This window comes from Pseudophryne corroboree, chromosome 5 (assembly GCF_028390025.1).
Source record: "Pseudophryne corroboree isolate aPseCor3 chromosome 5, aPseCor3.hap2, whole genome shotgun sequence".
NCBI lineage: Eukaryota > Metazoa > Chordata > Amphibia > Anura > Myobatrachidae > Pseudophryne > Pseudophryne corroboree.
Window position 1 is genome coordinate 46,978,887 of NC_086448.1, and position 5,992 is coordinate 46,984,878.

Sequence of the window (5,992 nt, forward strand, 5' to 3'; positions counted from 1 at the left end):
CAAGCAGCTTCTGCTGATTAAAATTATATGCAGCATGCCTGTATTCTGTGTGCGACTGCGGCTGTATCTGCATAAGAAATGCTACATTACAGTGATTTCCAGGAATACACTGCAACGTAGCATTTCGTATGCAGATACAACCGCAGTCACACACAGAATATAGGCATGCCACATATCATTTTAATCAGCAGAAGCTGCTGGTGCCCCTAAGCATACCAAATGCCCTAGGCATTTGCCTATGCCTAAGGCCGGCTCTGGTTCTATGCCTTCGATACTGCCGCTTCCCAGGATGCTTCCGTTGGACGCCGGGTTCTTGTGCCCGCTACAGTGCGTCCCCTCCCATAAGGAACTGCTTTAGGACATCCCCATTGTCCATTCCTTGTGGAGCCCAGTGTACCCCGCAGCAGAAAATGAGTTTTATGGTAAGAACTTACCCTTGTTAGAAATCTTTCTGCGAGGTACACTGGGCTCCACAAGGCGCCCTCCCTGATGCACTTAGCTTCTTTGGGTTGGTATGGCATTAGCCGCTGACACGTCTCCTGTCGTGAGAATGCAGTGTTGTGGCTACTAACCGTTGTCGTCTCTTTTCCTGCTACTGCATTGGACTGGTTAACTAAAAACTGAGCTCCTGTGCAGGGAGGCGGGGTGATATAGGAGGCGGCGCTATGCATTCAGGGAACAGTCAAAGCTTTGAGCCTGTTGGTGCCTCGGATCAAGATCCTACTCTACACCCCATTGTCCATTCCTTGTGGAGCCCAGTGTACCTCGCAGAAAGAGTTTTAACAAGGGTAAGTTCTTACCATAAAACTCGTTTTATATATCAAACAAGTATACCCTTACCCTGCACTGAGTAATTATAATATTATGTGTGAAAAGTTTGTAAATTACAATACAACGGTCAGATCCTTTCGGTAAGCCTCCTGCTAGTAAGGCAAAGATACAAAATACATAAAACCAACACCAGGATGTGCTTAATAATGATAATGATAATAACTACTCCTCGGGGGAATTCAATTGTTTGAAAAGTCAGTTGGGTGTCTGTTTTTTCCTGTCTATTAGATAGGAATAAACAGACACCCAAATGACTTTTCAAACATTTGAATTCCTCCCTTAGTATTTGTACCGGGTTGGGTATGAGGTGGACCACACTTAGGGCGACAGTCATTGTTTGGGCAAGGTGCCTCGCTCTGCTACTGCTGCACTCGGCACAGGTTACTATTCCCAATCGTAGTCCACGTGGATCATAAAGTATGAAAAAGTTTTAAAAAATTAAATAAAAAGTGTAAAAAAGCATGTCAACCTTTTTCCATGTCGACCTAATGACCGTATCCCGGTATGGTGGCCAATCCCGGGATGGGGATCGGCGGGATCCCGGGATTTAGGGCCAAAAACGGACGGGATTCAATCCCGGGATTGGAAGCTCCAATCCCGGGGATTGAGGGATCAGCGTTGAGCGTCCACAGGACGCTCAGATGCTGCCCGGCTTCCTTCTTCCGGCTCCCCAGCGCAGCGTGAGAGGTCACGCTGCACCGTCACACGCCACTGGGAGCCGCAGAGGATGTTCCCCACCCGCCCGCCACCGGTATATGGTGAGTTATATGTGCGGGGCAGGCGGCGTGGGGTGGGGCGAGGGGGCGGCCACATAGCTAAAAGCCATTCCTGGGAATCCCGGGATTGGCCATTTTTCAATCCCGATAACCGGGATTGAAAAAATGGCCTGGGATTGGCCTCCCTATATCCCAGTTATGAAATGTCGGTGGACGCGATCCTGGCAGTCACATGACCGACCGCGGCATCCCAACAGTGAGAATCCCAACACTGGGAGGGGATACGTTTTTTAACCCTCTCCTCTACCCTAACTTTCTGGAGTTGTCGGCTTGGGCTAACCCGCTGGGGGTGTCGGCTACAGCTACCTCCCCCCTAGTGCCTTACCCCCACCCCAATACCTTCATGATGTCGGCTGTCTGTGTTACGGTGCCAGTTTCCAGAGGAGCGTCGGGATTCCGGCGTCAGTCACCTCCCCTTGTACCAATTATAATGACTATTTTGAAAACCTTATTACAACTTCATTCTTCATAAAGAGATATTCAGGGTCAAATGGAGTGTACTTACGATATCTTAAAACTTTGACAGAACAGATTACCAAACGTGTAGATTGATTCCTTGTGGTTCTTAGGAATAGGCCCTCACACCAATAAAAAAAACCACCAAAGTAAAGAGGCCTTTGGCCATTAATACAAGTTATAAAATGTATTAATATATCATTTTACACACAATAGTTCAAAGTAATGCTTACACAATGTAATTTGCAAGTGCCGTTAGACTATGGAATGTAAAAGGCATATCTAAGATCAAGGTCGTGTTTGACCCTGGAGGGGTATCCTGACTTTCCAGGCCCTACAAAGTAAGGTCCAATTACCCCACTCTCAGTTTTTTATGTATTTGCAAGCGGCGCACTTTGCACGTACCAGCATGGCCCAGATCCCTACTGCTGTTAACCAGGACCCTATACATAAACTGATGTCTCTGTTACTTTTACACCCCTACAAAACTAAGTATGTTTGCTCTGCGTTATTATCGCTGTCCAGCAGGGCCGTTTCTAGGCAATTTGGCTCCCAGTGCGAGATTTAAAAATGTGCCCCCCCCCCCCCTATTCACATAAGAAAAATGCGCCCCCCCCCATAGATATAAAGAGGAAAACCATGCGCGTGACGAAGGCGCGCGCGCTCCCGACAAGGGGCGTGGCCTCATTAAAATGGGCGTGACTTTAAGGTGGGCGTGGCCTCATCTGATCTCATCATGGCCACCACAGGATAAAAAAAAAAAGGCCTCATTTTACACATTACAGCAGGCACGCGACCCCATTTTACACAGCACGGCAGGTAAGTGTCCCCATTTTACACAGCACGGTAGGCACGTGTCCCCATTTTACACATTGCGGCAGGCACGTGTCCCCATTTTACACATTGCGACAGGCACGTGTCCCCATTTTACACATTGCGGCAGGCACGTGTCCCCATTTTACACCTTGCGGCAGGAAAGTGTCCCCATTTTACACAGTACGGCAGGCAAGAGTCCCCAATTTACACATTCCAGCAGACTGCGTCCCCATTTTACACATTCTAGCAGGCAAGAGTCCCCATTTTACATATTCCAAAGACAGGTGTCCCCATTTTACACAGTACGGCAGGTGGTGGGGGGGAGGGAGAGAGAGGGAGAGGGGCTGACTTACATTTGAAGCGGTTCTTCCTGCTCTTCAGCCGCCTCTCCCTCGTCTGCGCGGCGCCGGCCGGCTTGGCTCCCCCTTCTCCCTCCTCCTGAGCGCCCAGCTCGGGAGCGCGGGGTTTCGCGGAATGACGCGATTGCGTTGTAACGCCACGACGCAAACGCGTCACTCCGCGAAACCCCGCCCCCCGAGCTGGGCACTCGGGAGGAGAGGGGAGGGGGGATTTAGTGCTCAAGAAGTGCCGCGGCGGGCGCCCCGTGCGGTTGCACGGCTCGCCCGCCGCAAGAAACGGCACTGCTGTCCAGGGACAAGTTGTGGTCCTGCACTGTCTCTGCGTGGCAATCTGATATCCCTTCGGTTTCCAATCCGCAAATTCTACTCCGCTACTATGATAAAACTGTAAAGCATTTGTGTTGTTCCAGGCTGCAAGAGGTCCATTTTAAATGTATACATCGCGCATACGTATCACAGGCTCGCAGACCGTATATAGTTGTTAGGGAATCTGGTTCCTGCCTCAAATGTAGACGCCCTAATGCCATATTTTTTCATAATTTTTGGTCTTGCCCTAAAATCCATAATTCTGCGAGAAGATGATGCGTTTTATTAACTATTTTGCATTTTCGCTTGCGTAGCGATCCTTTTGCCATGTTATATGCCGATTTTTCAGAATGGGACTTGGGCCCGGAATCTGCACGCCTTTTTCCCCTCCTTGCCGTGATAGTTACTGTGGCAAAAAAGGTGATACTATGTAACTGGACTTCCCAGGCCCTCCTTTCGTAGAAGCTGTTAGAGCCCTACTATTTTATATTTTGACAGACAGGCGGTTCTCCCGGCTACGGAGGCTGGAGTCGAGCGATTTTACAACACATGGGGGGTCTACATTGAGACTTTAGACCAACTTACTCAAACTAAGATTTTACAGGTTTTCAACACCACCTCTTGGTTTCTATATTGCCAGATTACTTGGTCTGTGATTCATGTTCTTTGGTTGGTCAATGGCTGCCTGATTTAACGATTGGGCTCATGCTCTGAGGTACTGTCAGGTCTCCTCGCTATAACAGCGCAGCTCCTGCAGCTGGCCGGGAGTTGTGTGTCGCTCCCGCTGGCCGCAGCGACTACGTGAGACGTCACTCCGCGGCACGCCCCCCCAACGGTCCGGCCACGCCAGCGTTAGCCGAACCGCGCCTGCTAAACGCCGGCTTAACGCCGTCGTTCAGCCGCCTCCCGCCCAGCGACCGCCTCTGTCTCGGAGGCGATCGCTAGGCAGAGACGACTGCCATGCGCGGGCGCATGCGCAGTTCCGACCCGATCGCTGCGCTGCAACAAACTGCAACGAGCTATCGGGTCGGAATGACCCCCAATGTGTATAAGGGGACTACTGTGTGACAAAACATGAATAAGGGGTACTTCTGTGCTGCATAATGTGCTGTAAATGGCGTTACTATGTGTGGATAAGGCATTCTGTGTGGCATAATGTAAATAAGGGGCACTACTATGTGGTGTGGTGTAACGTGAATAATGGACAATGCTTTGTGACAAAGTGAATAAGGGACACTACTGTGTGGCACAGTGCTTTAAAGGGCAAAACTACTGTACGACGTAAGGTGAATAACAGACACTACTGTGTGGCGTAACATGTATATGGGGCACCTCTGCTGTGTGACTTAATTTTAATGGGGTGGTGGGGGGCCAAATTACTGCCCTTCCCCAGTTGACAAAATCCTAGTTTTGGTCCTGAATATACTGTACCATATGTTGTAGCCTCATGCTGTAATTTGACATCTCATTGGCGGGGAGATGTCTCAAGCCTTGGTGAGAGATGCTGGCAGCAGAAATCTTGAGGCCCGGTACAGTGATATCTCTGGGGCCCCCTCAAATTTTATATATACACTGCTCAAAAAAATAAAGGGAACACTAAAATAACACATCCTAGATCTGAATGAATGAAATATTCTTATTAAATACTTTGTTCTTTACATAGTTGAATGTGCTGACAACAAAATCGCACAACAATTATCAATGGAAATCAAATTTATTAACCCATCGAGGTCTGGATTTGGAGTCACACTCAAAATTAAAGTGGAAAAACACACTACAGGTTGATCCAACTTTGATGTAATGTCCTTAAAACAAGTAAAAATGAGGCTCAGTAGTGTGTGGCATCCACGTGCCTGTATGACCTCCCTACAACGCCTGGGCATGCTCCTGATGAGGTAGCGGATGGTCTCCTGAGGGATCTCCTCCCAGACCCTGGACTAAAGCATCCACCAACTCCTGGACAGTCTGTGGTGCATGGAGCGAGACATGATGTCCCAGATGTGCTCAATTGGATTCAGGTCTGGGGAACGGGCGGGACAGTCCATAGCATCAATGCCTTCGTCTTGCAGGAACTGCTGACACACTCCAGCCACATGAGGTCTAGCATTGTCTTGCATTAGGAGGAACCCAGGGCCAACCGCACCAGGATATGGTCTTACAAGGAGACTGAGGATCTCATCTCTGTATCTAATGGCAGTCAGGCTACCTCTGGCAAGCACATGGAGGGCTGTGCGGCCCCCCCAAAGAAATGCCACCCCACACCATTACTGACCCACTGCTAAACCGGTCATGCTGGAGGATGTTTCAGGCAGCAGAATGTTCTCCTTGGCGTCGCCAGACTGTCACGTCTGTCACATGTGCTCAGTGAGAACCTGCTTTCATCTGTGAAGAGCACAGTGCGCCAGTGACGAATTTGCCAATCTTGGTTTTTCTGGCAATTGCCAAACG